At 38.2% G+C, this 15,445-nt stretch overlaps 1 protein-coding gene across 1 annotated transcript in view; it reads right to left on the bottom strand.

Annotated features, from left to right (window-relative positions):
- Nucleotides 1-7,376, bottom strand: part of LOC124152356 (neprilysin-1-like) — an 87,568-nt gene extending 80,192 nt beyond the window's left edge. Inside the window, exon 1 of the mRNA XM_046525278.2 lies at nucleotides 7,315-7,376. The gene's annotated coding sequence lies outside the window, so the exon portion shown is untranslated. The remainder of the gene's footprint in view (nucleotides 1-7,314) is intronic.
- Between the last annotated feature and the right edge of the window lie 8,069 nt (nucleotides 7,377-15,445).

A 15,445-nucleotide genomic window follows, 5' to 3' on the forward strand; every position in this document is an offset into this window, starting at 1 on the left:
AACCTTGTGTCAGTGAAAGTACACCTTGTCAGTGAAAGTACACCTTGTCATTGAAAGTACACCTTGTGTCAGGGAAAGTACACCTTGTGTCAGTGAAAGTACACATTGTGTCGGTAAAAGTACACCTTGTGTCAGTAAATGTACACCTTGTGTTTGTAAGAGTACACCTTGTGTCGGTAAAAGTACACCTTGTGTCAGTAAAAGTACACCTTGTGTCAGTAAAAGTACACCTTGTGTTTGTAAAAGTACACCTGGTGTCAGTAAAAGTACACCTTATGTCAGTAAAAATACACCTGGTGTCAGTAAAAGTACACCCAGTGTCAGTAAAAGTGCACCTTGTGTGAGTAAAAGTACACCTTGTGTCAGTAAAAGTACACCTGGTGTCAGTAAAAGTACACCCAGTGTCAGTAAAAGTACACCTTGTGTTAGTAAAAGTACACCTTGTGTCAGTAAAAGTACACCTTGTGTTGGTGAAAGTACACCTTGTGTCAGTAAAAGTGCACCGTGTGTGAGTGAAAGTACACCTTGTGTCAGTGAAAGTACACCTGGTGTCAGTACAAAGTACACCTAGTGTCAGTAAAAGTACACCTTGTGTCAGTGAAAGTGCAACTGTATCAGAAAAAGTACACCTGATGCCAGTAAAAGTACATGCATTTTCAACAAAAGTACAACTTTCAACTAAAACACTGGATTCGGTCTAACACATTCCTGTATCAGCCTGCTTGCAATCCTGCCAAGCACTCACGATCATTGATGAATTCATTTGGGACACAATCTCATCTAAATCAGTCACAATTACCTCCATCGTCAAGGCCAAAAGCCAAGTTAATCAATCACCACAGTTTCAGTTTCGTCCTGAACGCCAATATTATATTTCAAGCCTTGAGTGAGTGAGTGCATGTTGATTGATGACTCACCCTTGGGGAACCAGTTTTGTCATTTTGTGCATCAATATGCACAATGTAATCAGTATCGAAGAAAACATCAACTTCATCACATTTTGGAATTCAAAACAGCTTTCTTGACTTGGGCTTGTCAAGCAGTGAAAGATATTCGGTTTTGTATAAGGAACATAAAATTTGATGCTCAGGGGAGTCAGGAGTGGGGCTGCTTTGGGGTTAAGGGGTGGTGAATTGGGTTTAGCACCCAGGTACCCGACCCGACCCGGGCACCTGCTGTAAGTGTCAAGAGGTGGGAACAAAATGTTGAATTGTTTTATCAGTGCCCTGGCAAAAACTATTTAGATACAAGATAAAAATGATCTGAAGTTGGCTGAAGCCTTATCTCTATTCAGACATGTAGAAGTCAGAAGGAATGCGTGCATGGGTCAGAAAAAATGTGAACATTAGTGACTTGCAGTATAACCATAGAGTTATAGTGATAAATGTTTCATTAAACAATATATCACATGACAAACCACGGATCCAGGTAGTCCTGTGGATCCCCGTTCCAACTCTGTACCCGAGCACCCGCGTTATCTGTCCCAGTCCGACTGGAAACAAATAGCCTGTCATGAGGTTTTACCTAGTCTGTCATACACACACTGAAACAATACAGCCCAAGCAAGTCTATAATATTTGGTAAGTCTAGATAACTGCAGTATCTGAAAATGAAGAAAGTCTCTTGGCTCCTTTTTATAATATGTTATGACCATAATTTTACAACTGTTATTTTCTGTAAAATATGTTTACTTCAGAGAGTTTTGTTTCAGACAGAATATTTTGGCAGGAGATCTTCAAGAACCACATTTTGTTCTAGAAAAGGAGCCACACAATCAGTTTATATCCACAACTCTTTATTTTTTCAGGACATCTAGCCTGTCCAGTGAACAATTATTTTAACTGGTGTTTTGAAATAATAAAACTCAAGTCATGAGAAGATGGTTACATTTTTTCACTTTTCTCATGCAGTTGAGCTAAGCTTCTCAGGGTAGAATAGGTCTTCAGCAACCCATTTATTTACAGACCGACGCCATATAGTTGGAATATTGCTGAGTGTTGCGTTAAACAACAAACAAATCTGATAGGAATAATGAGTGAGTGAGTGAGTGAGTTTGGTTTTACGCCGCTTTTAGCAATATTCCAGCAATATCACGACGGGACACCAAAAATGGGCACACATCACACCCATGTGGGGAATCAAATCCGGGTCTTCGGCATGACAAGCGAACGCTTTAACCACAAGGCTACCCCACTACCCTAATGGGTATAATGAATATTACTCATTGTTATCAAATCACAACATCATTGTCGCAGAGCTCCAGATAAGATGTGTATTTGCGTAATGTATCCAAACAAAATCACAATCCAATTAATTTGTTGCTTGCCTACAAATGCACATGAAAATATTTGATCATTTAGAATTGTAACAACACTACGCGCCATTACCCAATGAAGCTTTTTCAGCATGCCTACACGTTTGTCTTTACAGATCTTTTCTTACTGACAGAATACAGGCATCACATATACATGGACTCATCTGCAGTGAATAACACACAGGTTTGCAACATCTTGCTCATTATAACATAGACATGTATCACAGTTACCGTATTCGACGTAATAAGTGCCCAGGGCGCTCTCAAATTTGGAAATAGGGGGCTCTTATTGGAATATTATTTTGGTGAAAAAAAGAGAGTTGAAAGAACGTAAGTTTCGTGGTTTATGCTGACAGCCTGAAATGTTTATACACGATTCATATATTCAATTGCCCATAAATAAGGGTGCATGCAGTGCTCCAGATAAGACGCGTATCTGCGTGAAATACGCATCAGAAATGCAGAAATACACAGTAAAATATAATCTAAGCGTATCAAATACGCAATGAACATTACAGATACGCTACAAAAATGAAACTTGTGCGTATCATCAAAATATTGTGAAGTAACCCTGCGTATTCGATTAGCAAATCAGCAACTTATTTTGAAATTATAACGGGCATTCCGTCAACCTTGCCAAACTCCACGATGACAGTTACATCATGATCATTTGCCATCACACTTTCTTGTGGAAGTATCGTGGTATTTTTGGTCCTATAAAGCTCTCGAACCCACACGACACCAGTTTGTAGGGACTAGATGAATAGTGTTTTTAAATATTTAACTTAAATACCCACATGTGTAAAAACTAGTGGGTAACAGAAATTTGAATACGCACATAGAATTACTGATACCCAATGATTTTAAAATGCATGGGTAAAAACCCACAACACCAAAAGCTTATCTGGAGCTCTGGTGCATGTAACACATGAGTGCGTATTATACACGAATAAATAAGTCTTGTGTACATTGATCAAATGGAAGGGGTGCTTATTAGGATTGTTCACTAGCCAATATATTAGCAAATATCGCCATGGGCGCTTATTAGAGCGGGGCGCTAATTACGTGGAATACGGTATTAGGGTATGTGACATGTGACTAGCTTGGGGCAGAACATGAACAAGCTGATTAGAAGTTACTGACACAGCAAAGGAGTAGAATTATTTTTAAAATGTCTGCTCATCAGTTTATGAAATCCAATAGACTGGACCCCATCGAGAATGAATCTGTTGAATACCCCCCAAAAATACCAATACCCAACTTGGATGATAAATTGTGAGGAAATATCAATGGCTCAAAAACATTACAGCCCAGTTTATGGTGCTTTTTTTTATTTGAAATAAAGCTTTTGCCAGCTCCCTGGGTCATCAAGCCAGGACTCAAATGGACATATTTCGTTACTAAAAGACCTCAAAGTTCCAAAGAAAGCACAGAAAACCAACATTAATTAAACCCAAAAGCTTTTTCTAGGGTTATCCATCATAACATGGAGTAACATCTTGTCTCTGAAATGAACATATTAACAACGCCTTGGTCTGACGTTGATTAAGGAATAATTTGCATACTCGTATATGCAAGAGGCTGACGTATGCTTCTTAGTAGAAAGTGACAACTTTGAAACGATGGCTTGCGGTATATACAGTTTTACTTTATACATGTAGATATATACATACAAAAGACACTATGTGCCAGGTCAGCACATAGTGGTAGTGGTTGTTGTCTAGGTGTCTAGTTGTCTAGGCTAAGGGTAAGACCTTTCTTTTTCTCAATCTCTCTGCACCAAGGCTTATATAGCCAAGGTCACCTGACATTAAGTAAGTAAGAAATATAAATGTAAACAGTAAATCATCAGTGACATACTTGCACATCTCGTTCAGGAAGGCAGACGGTCGATGTACACAAAAATGGGGATTAACAAATAGGATTAGCATCTTATTAATAACAGCAATTAAGTGTTTCAAGGTATATAGATGTCATGGCTCCAGGGTAATGAGGCTTTGCAATTAAATGCTCTTCAGACAATGGGTGTCGTAAATCAGTCGCTATGACAATATCGAACATGAAAAAACAGCTGTTCAGATATCTTAATAAAAATATCATAAAAGGGAGCCCAGAAACTCTCTTCATTTCAGATACTGCAGTAATCTAGACTTGCCAAACATTATAGACTTGCATGGGCTGTATTTGATATATATTTGTATCAGGGTTTAAAGACAGACTAATCATAACATTCAATCAACTGGGAGAAACAACCAATAAGAAATTACTTAAATGAATTTTTGTCATTCTTATACAAACACAAAATCAAACAAACAAATAATTTGTTTTGGCTACACGTTTATAAATGTGTCAATGTTTCAATGCCTTGTCTGCGAAACTGTGGTTCAGATCTTAAATACCAATGTCACATGCGAGTCAATGTTGCAAGACTCGACCTGGTCCTGACTCCCTGCTTCTAGTCTGTCATCAGGCCTGCTCAGAGGCAGCAGCAAATGTCAGAAAAAATGCCAAAAATTGGAACTAAAATTACTAGATTCAAGTTACATAATTATATCTAAAGTTACGGCTTTGTGTAAGTGTCTTGTATTTCACTGACCAAAATGGTGAAGAAACTTTAATGTTTAGTTTTGCATTGTTGCATTGAATGCAATGTTAAAATATCACTGTACTCAAGAAAATAAAAACTGTATACATCCAAATTGCCTGACAAGGGCACTTAGTTTGGAATCCTAGATAATTCCCTGTTATTTCATGGTAAATTGATTCCTTTGACAAATAAGCTAGGGTTGTCCAAAAATTAAATATATATACTGTGTACACGGTATACGTCTATTTCATTTTATTTGGCACTGAACTATAATTAAGCACTGCATGATGGGGACAGTTATGCATGCTTGCATTGAATCATAGATAATTCCCTGTTATTTCATGGTAAATTGATTCCTTTGACAAATAAGCTGGGGTTGTCCAAAAATTAAATTTATATACTGTGTATGTGCATTTAATTTTATTTGGCACAGAACTATTATTAAGCACTACACAAGGTGGACAGTTACACACGCTTGCACAAATTGTGATTATTTGCATTTTCATATATGTGCAACGTATACAGTTCTCGGTCAGAAGTGATATCCACTCTATAGCTTGCATCATATACAATGTTTACAGTATATTGGTAGATAGTTACAAGAAACAGTATTAGTTGTGGTGCCACAGAGAACTAACCTAGCTGATAGTGAGACTTCCTCCCTTTTGTCTTTGGACCAAGGCCTGTTTTGTCAAGGTCACCTGACCTGAGTTGGGTCATACATATAAACAAGAGTGTTAATTAGGAGATAAACATACTGTGTTTTCAATGTAGAGCTAGGTTACCTGTAGATTTAACCGCACTAAATTAATTCCAAATGTTCCATTTTAGCGCTGTTAAATCACCAGGTAACCTAGCTCTACATTGAAAACACAGTATGTTTATCTCCATTCTACCATGACTAAATAAAACGCGAACTCTTTGGTGTTAGCAAATATTCTGAGGGAAGCGGCATGGGTTGAGTCCAGTGTTTTGAGTGGGTTATCGATCTGAATTACGGAATCACTGAACAAAATATGGCTCTGTATATACACCGTCATACTTTACTCGAACATATGACAGGCATTGAAAGCAGAGAAGCACGGCAACTTGGTAAGCTAACATGAGGTGGGCATCCCTAAAGAAAACAAAGCAAGCTTTGCAAGGCTTTCGCTCTACATCGCACGTCACCATTATGACGTCATATCGCTCATTGTGACACAAAAGATATGATGTCATAGTTGTATATAGAAAAGCGCCAAAATTCCAAGCTCTCTGTTGTCTCAAAAACATAAATACATTCCCTTTGTAGATTTCTGTCGTGTTTTTTTAATATTGTAGTAACCGCATCTGTGCATTTTGTAACCTGTAATTGTAGATATAATTATTCAAATATGCCTACTGACAATGACTGAAAAAAGTGCTATTCAATGAATATTAGCTCCCGCGGTGATGCGGCCGTCTAACCAGCTGTTTCGGGTTTATTATGATTTAATAGCCTCTGATTGACCAATCAGAATCAAGTAAATTCCAAATTCAGGGTAGAATGAGCAGTAACTGCTGTACAGCTCGTTTGGCATGGCTGACAGTAAATATACAATACAACTGAGATGAGTTATAACAATTAGAATGCACACCTGTTGTCATGAATAGTTTCCTGGGACTACTATGTTGAGGTACATAGATCGAAGCACCAAACTTGCTTTAGTCAAATTTGACCTTTACTATCTTAAGAGAAACCAAGATTCACTGGGCGTAAAAATTTACAAAAAATGGTATTATTTTAAACAATTTTTTTTATTATTATCGTTATTGTTGTTGTTGCTGCTGACTCGTCATATTGCACATTCACGTCAACTGTAGAACAATTAATATTTTACGAACGCTTCAATCACTTTTCAGATTTTCAAAATTGCCTGACAATCTCTGCGACAACGTGGCAGATTAAATATTTACCAGCAAACGTTACTATGAAAACAAATGTACAATTTGGTTATATTTCTTATCTTATAACATTTCACGTATAATAACTTAGCTCAGGGGCGATATCCATTACTGTTCGTACTTGAGGCTAACTGTCATTTTATTTTCTTTGGGGTATGTTATCAAATATCTATTGCATAACTTTTAAAGTTGAAACATGTCAATTGTATACCTGGTATGTGTATGTCCAGCAATCATTTGCTGTCGGCGTGTCTGAAGACTCACGGGGTCCCGTTTCATGAAACTCGTGAGGATACCAATCTTAGGTTACGATAAGAAAAAAATGTCTGCTTTACCTATAGAAAGACCCGGAAATTTGATTGCGGAATTTCTTGCTTTACTTCAATACAGAGCAACTGTTTTGCCATGGTTTATGAAGTTTAGTCACATTTGACGATGCATATCTCGTGAAATAAACTAGAATGACGCCTGGGTCCTTAGTCGAACTTACCGATATTATACCAAAGATTCAACGCCAAACTCTGAGATCGTGTACCCCTTCACACCAGCGACTGTGTGATTTTCACGCCAGGTCATTTTTCTTTTCTGAGACTGGTGAGATTCATCCAATCTGCATCTCCAGTGTGTCGCGGATAATCGAGAACACCACATCAGCGGTATGTAGTGTCTCGGCGATGTCAGCGACTCATCTGAGAGAAGGGGACGATGGAGCCGTAAGACACGTGACCCGGCCGCTTGAATCGTCCAGACACGTGAGCAGCAAATGACATCATGACCTTTGAACCTACGTTCAAACCAACGCTTCTTTGCCTTGTTGCATTTGAATAAAAACACTGGATACTATGATGACCCCCGAGTAGAAAGCTTCGTCCTGGTGTTATAAAATGTCCGCCACATCAGAAATGACCTCATGATTAGGGAAGAGGTGGAAATCTGATGAATAGTTAGGATGTTCAGTGAGTTCGAAGCCAGAGCCATGCACTACAGCCATGGGGGCAACAGACTTGTCAGTGTGTCACCTTGCTGATTGTTTCTTGTGCATTCAGCCGATGGTTTGCCTGGCCCGGATTTTGTTATTCATGGGTTGTCCACTCACTCACTCAACTTTGAGTATAATACGCATTGCCTCACTCACTCAGTGGCCCAGATTTGATTGTTAACAGGTCGCTCACTCACACACTCACTCACTCGTACACTCACTCACTCACTCACTGACCCATTGGGATTCTCGGAAAGGGTGAGGCACAGATGGCCCAGTCGTCTTAGGCACCACAATTCGCTGTGTAGAGTTGCTTCCCTTGGGCACACAAGAAAATTAACAACGCATGTGGTCTGATGTTGATTAATAAATAATTTGCATACTCGTATATGCAAGGGGCCGCCGTATGGTTCCTGTAGGAAGTGACAACTTGGAGATGATGGCTTGTGGTATATACAGTTTTACTTTATACATGTAGATATATACATACAAAAGACACTATGTGCCAGGTCAGCACATAGTGGTAGTGGTTGTTGTCTAGGTGCCCCGGAGCACCCAGCCTAACCCTAGCTAGGCTAAGGGTACGACCTTTCTTTCTCCTCCTAATCTCTCTTGATCAAGGCTTATATAGCCAAGGTCACCTGACATTTAGTAAGTAATAAATATAAATGTAAACAGTTATTCATCAGCAGGATGGCAGACGGTCGATGTACACAAAAATGGGGATTAACAATTAGGATTAGCATCATATAAACAACAGCAATTAAGTGTTTCAAGGCATATAGATGTCATGGCTCCAGGGTAATGAGCCTTTTTAATCAAATGTTCTTCAGACAATGGGTGTCATAAATCAGTTGCTATGACAATACTATGATTTTAGGTTTGCTCTGATTATGTTTCTTGGGTTGTCAGCAAACGTGTGAGACATGCATCACTGCAGGTTTTCCATCCACATTATGTTGACACGCCTGTATGTAACTCAAATACTGTTCAAAGTGGTTTTAAACCCAACTCAATCCGAGTAAGAGTATAGGCCTCCAGCAACCTGTGCTTGTTGAATGAGGGGACTTGACCTGATGACTTGGTTGAATGCATGTCATTGCAGTTGCGTGGATGGATGCTCATGATGTCAATCACCAGATTGTCTTGTCCATTGTCTTATTTCCAGAGCAATAAATTGTAAAACTGCAGTATACAATAAACAAGCAAACAAACAATTCACAATCATAACAAAGTGAGTTTAATTTATTTCAAAATTTATTCTGTCAACAAAAATATGTGTCATATAATAGCAGCTTTGTTATTAAACAAACAAGCACAATACATAGTTGTTCAGTGAAACTGGTCATCAAGGCCACGAATAAAACAATAAAACACACATTAAACCCATAAAGCAGGACAAATATGGCATGACAAGTTGTCTTGCTTGACTAAAGTTGACACCAATTTACAAGATGGCCCTAGCAGCCACACCCTTAATGGCAAGGAAACAATTTGTCTAAAGACACAGTGTCATAATTAGTTACTAGTAAGAAGGACCAATCTGAGGATAAGACTTATTATTCAATCTTTAAAATATTAAAATCATATCTTTTGCTCCATTTCTTATACTTTTCATGGAGAGGTATCAAATCAGAAAATTGGATGGTTTGCTCCAGTTTGATACCTCTCATGCAGAGAGGTATCAAATCAGAGTAAAAGATCTGATTTAAATGAGATATGCCCTTGACCAATGAAACATTGCATTATCACATGATGACCACTACTATCTGGGTCAACTTACTGCAGACGTGGGGCCGTGTGCTGCACATGCAATTCATGCAACATTTGATATGTAGCTCTACTGGAAGATGGAGAATTTGTGATAGTACATTTTTGAGACAAAAAGGATTGACACGTGAAATATATGTGAAAGCTTCCGTTGTGCTCATGGCACTACTTGTATATCCAGATAATACCCTCTGACTTGTCCTCTATCTAGGACAAATGAAATAATTTCTTGGCATAATTCAATAAACAATCATCTACACACAATATATATTAGGTGTAATAATTTTTACGAAATCACTTTAAAAAAAACTAGTGCAAGGCTTGTTATGTTCAGAAAATGGTATGAAGACTTAGCTTCAATCACAGATCTGATATGAAATAAAAATTCAGGCCATTACAAATTATTATTATTATTATTCATGAGTTTATATACTCTTCAAAATCTTCACGTTTCTCACCACTTTTTGCACTTCATAAGCTAACATATTCATGTGCAAATCACAAAATAGTCATCAAGTCTACAAAAATGTTAAAGTCAAAGATATATTGTCATCTCATATTCAAAAGACTTTGTAATGTGTAAATTATGGCAGTTATAATTTAATCAGACAAGTTTGACAAATATATTCAGCATCAAATCTGTGATCATTTATTGAGTTTTCTATAAATTATAATGTGTAATTAACAATCTATAATGTATAATTAACAATCTATAATGTATAATTAACAATAAGCTGTTGGTAGTTTGACAGTTGACATTGTAGAACATAGAGCCAATCAAGTGCTGCCAATGAGAGTGTCAAAGCATGAGATAACCACCTGGAATCCCTTTATAGACTCAGTTCAGAATCCATGTCATCAACGCTCAAAGAAACTGAATAAGTTCTATACATATGTGAAGCTCCATGAGGATCCCATGATAGAATTGGTCCCCAGCATCTATTCCTGTCATAAGAGGCAACTTTATGGCTAGGATGGTCAGGATCGTTGCTTGTAATGTCAACCAGTGGATTCACTGGTTCAGACTCGATTATTCACAGACCGCCGTAATATAGCTGGAATATTGGTGAGTGCAGCGTTAAACAACAAACAAACAAAGAGTTATATTCTAAATCATGATTATTTTTGTAACTTTTAGATGCCTAATCTGTAACCATGGTGACACATGTTCATGTTGAACAGTCACACATTTATTGTATCGGTGATAATTGATGCATATCTGAATAATTTCTTGCACAATCATTACAGCCACAAATGTCTGATAGTGAAATATATCAATAATCAGTTGTAATCGATCACTAGCGCTGAAGTCTGGGTGGTGTGACGTATGTGGGGACTGGCGCAGGAATACCAGTTTCCTTGACCCAGGACTGTCCATCACGCTGGGGACCAATTCAAACCCACAATCCCCACAAGGGAAAATAGCATCTGTTACTTTGGACAAAGTACTTGTTTGGAGATTGAAATTTTAACACAAACACTCAGTGATTAGAACCATTAACAACATCATTAATTCTGTGTCATAAATTAATAAAACATGTTAAAAGCAGGACTAAATAAATAATCTGTGTTACACAACTGATAAACTTACAAAGATACAAGTACATATCTAAGTTTCAAAATTCTTTTCTATTACCATATTCATCGTAATAAGCACCCTGGATGTTTAATAAAACCACACACAAGTCAAATTTGTTGTAAATGAAAGTTAAATTTATATAATATTTTTTTGTATTCCCTTCTACACTGTTGTTTTCTGTAAAAAGAATCTGTAAAATACACAAGAAACTATGGTTTGTGATGGCTAATGGATGCTTATAAACATTACTCACAGATTGGTCCAGAAGTTGATTACGAGGCACTGACAGGAGCAGGGCACTTATTACGGCGAATACAGTACATTGAAACAACTGAGAAATACAACTTTTGTTGACATGAAAACACACCCATATAACACCATTGCCTACATCATACTACAATCCACCAAGACCTGTTCCAAGAAAAAAATCTTGAAAACAATAACAAAAACCTGACTCTGTTCTAGATCACAAATAAACGGTGATGAAAGAGGAGAGGTAGGTGGGATCAAAACCTGTTGTGTGGAAACTGTCTGAATAAACACAAGCTGCATAACATTTCATCACACCTGCTATTTGTCTATGAAGCAACACACCACAACACTATACATAGGAACACAAATCACTACTATCATCACAATGATCACACATCACCACAACACACCTCCAGCACCATCCTCTATTATCCAGGGTATTGTATCCCCTTTCCATTTGGATCAATACCCTGATTCCCCACCTTGGCTTGTGATGGAGGAATGTGCCATCCTCACCTCCAGGTTCACACAGGACAAGACAAGACAAGGTATAAACAAGACAGAGAGGAAGGTACAATGCAGTCCCAGCACATTCTGCGTTTCCACGATCACAGAAAAATTGGCAGAAAATGTAAATGACCACAGACTTGCAGACAAATCTTTTTAATCAATCAATACACTATCTTTCATTATTTTCAACCTTTTCTATAAAATTTTGCACTCTATGATGCCCAAACATTAACATGGGATTCAAACATACAAAATATGAATCCTAAAATAAACAAAATTTGAAATAAATAATTTTCACTTATAAACGTTATTATCACTAGTGGGTTTACATCCAACCATAACATCCAATATCAGTGACACTATGCATATGAGTTTGTATTTTAGGGAGAAATTTACCGCAGAAGTAGGTAATCTCAGTTGCAGAATTTCGTAAATTTTACTCCAGATGTTTGATCAGTTTATCACAGAATTAGCCTGGGACTGATAATGAGGAAGATATAAAGAGGTCGGTACAAAGAGGAGGATATAAAGGGGTTGATATAAAGAGGAGGATATAAAGGGGTCGATATAAAGAGGAAGGGATGAATGAGTGGGGAAAAGGGGAGGATATAAAGAGAAGGATATAAAGTGGGGGAATGAAAGTGGGTACAAAAGGGAAGGATGAAAGGAGCAGGTATGATGGCTTGAGTAGTAAGGAGAGGTTATAAAGGGGCAGTAGGGGGATGACATACAGAGGTGGATGTAAAGGCAGGGGATAATTAGTACATAACCAGAAACCAGGTCTCAAGAGACGTCCTTGAAAACAAATTCAATTTCTGGGGGTCATGTGACATTAAGACAGAACAGAGGCTGTGCACTAGTTCAAACTGGTTCAAACTGGTCCCTGACATGGTGAGTAACCTAAGCTAATGAGGCATGATCTAATGGTTCACAGTTTCTACATCTACTCATAAAACAGTCAATTAAAACTACAACCAATAAAACATACATCTAATGTGCTTTTGCCAGAACCAACAAATCACTAACTACACTGTATAAACTCTTCTACCAATACTTATACCTGGCAATATATATATATATATATTTGATACATAACTCCTACATGATAAACTTGATGTTACATTTGATATATCAGTTCTGGTCCTGAATCATATGATATATGACCATGTTATAACATATTTGATGTATATCATTCTTGTCATTGATATGGTTAATATATAATCCAAAATAAGTTAGATATATCTTACACAATACACTCAACAGATCACCCCTACATATCAGGGTTCAGTGTAAATTGTCAGTACAGTCAAACATCATTGTGTTGAACATGTTGACAGAAAAAGTTGGAATGCTTGCTTATTCATTTAGCTGTAAACCCGACTTGATAAAAGTCAAGGTCAATACTTCAGGTTTGTATGTTCTATGTTCCTCCTTCACCTTGAACACATACCGTATTCGACGTAATAAGCGCCCCGCTCTAATAAGCGCCAACGGTGATATTTGCTAATGTATTGGCTAGTGAACAATCCCAATTAGCACCTCTTCCGATTGATCAATATACACAAGACTTATTTATTCGCGTATAATACGCACTCGTGGGTTATATGCACCCTTAATTATGGGCAATTAAGTTCTGGAAAAATATATGTCGTATATAAACATTTCAGGCTGTCAGCATAAACCACAAAATTTATCCTTTAACTATGTTTTTTTCACCAAAATAAATTTCTAATAAGAGCCCCCTATTTCTAATTTTGAGAGCGCCCTGGGCGCTTATTACGTCGAATGCGGTACGTCTCCTTTAACAGTGCAGTTAGTACGTATAACATATCATACTATGTATGAGGACATGCCATCAGCCACGTCAACAATCTGTTTGGTCGCCTTTTACTGGCTGCTGTGGACCTATTCTAAACTGAAATCACAATGACTAGCATGGGGATCTGGGGACCTATTCTAACCTGGAATCCTCACGTCTAGCATGGGTTGCTGGGGACCTTTTCTGACCTGGAATCCCCACGGCTGGCATTGGCTGATGGGGACCTTTTCTGACCTGGAATCCTCATGTCTAGCATAGGTTGCTGGGGACCTTTTCTGACCTGGAATCCCCATGACTCGCATAAGCTGCTGGAGACTTATTCTGACCTGGAATCCCCGCGACTGGCATTGGCTGCTGGTGACCTATTCAAAACCTTCAATGCCCATGACTGGCATAGGTTTTAGGGCTGGGACGGGTAACTCGGGTACTCAGGTAGGGTGGGTCCTGAGTAGGACCCGAGTACCCACGTGGTTAGTCCCGTGATATAATGACAAAAACGTACTATAGATCAGTGGTTACACTACAAGTTGCTAATGTTTCGCATTTCTTTCTGACGATGCACTCATTCCTTTTGACTTGTATATGTTTAAGTAAAGATAAATCTTCAGTCAACTTCAGTGAACACATGATCTGATTGTTTGAAACATATATCTAAATAGTTTTAGCTAGGGCTGCGGTAAAACAATTACCAATCGGACATTTTGTTCCCTACTCTTAAGACTTGCAGTGGGTACCCGGGTAGGGTCGGGTCATAGGGGGTTGGGTACCCGGGAAGTAAATTTGGACTCGTCCCAGCCCTCATAGGTTTCTGGGGACCAATTCTAACCCGGAATCCCCACTGGGCCAGCGCGAAGGAAACCAGTGACGGCTCTGGCCAATGAGCATTCCATTCACACCTCTTGACATTGTGTGCAATATCTTCACAACTATGCAACCTCTACTATAGTGAGTAAGTAGGTTTTTATGTCGCTTTAAGCAATATTCAAGCAATATCACTGCAGTGAACACCAGACTGCTTCATGGCCTCATTTCATTAGCTGACATTATACAAACATGACCACAGTCTCACTACACAAGATCTTGACCCAATGTATTCAGGATGATAGAAACACAGAGACAGAAATAAGCACTAGCCTGCTTGCCCGTTCAGTTTTGTTTAAGTTAAAGGTATCCAAAGGGCTCAGAGAAATTTTTACATTTTGGAGGTTATTGCTGTATGATATCACAATTCAGGCTAGCAGAATTTCTTGGTTAATTTCTCTCCCTGTACAAACCTGTAAAGTGTTGACATCAACTTGGCGATTACCAAAATCAACACAGTGGTGATTGACTGTACAACTGTGGGAATGTTGGACGCCGAGATCAAGCTTACGACAAGCATGGGTTGATGAGACCAATACTAATCCGGATCTTCACAAGGATTCAAAATTAAAGTGGTCCTGGGATCCTTGGGTTTTACTGTAGGTGTATCTTGGTCCCCAGAAATCTCAGGTTTTACCATTAGGGTCAGAACAAACGCTGTATACATGATGTTGGTTTTAATATATCCCAGCTGTAGCCATGTAAAAACAAATACATAGATCCATGTTTACATTTGGTAGATACGTTTTCTTCTCAGGACCGCATAAAAAGCTAAAACTCAACTAAAACTAAAACTCTCTGTTCTTTCACTGTTAGCCCACTGAGATTTTGTTTATCATATTTTCTGATTA

The sequence above is a fragment of the Haliotis rufescens genome, unplaced genomic scaffold (genome assembly GCF_023055435.1).
Source record: "Haliotis rufescens isolate VD_foot unplaced genomic scaffold, xgHalRufe1.0.p SCAF_13, whole genome shotgun sequence".
Lineage (NCBI taxonomy): Eukaryota > Metazoa > Mollusca > Gastropoda > Lepetellida > Haliotidae > Haliotis > Haliotis rufescens.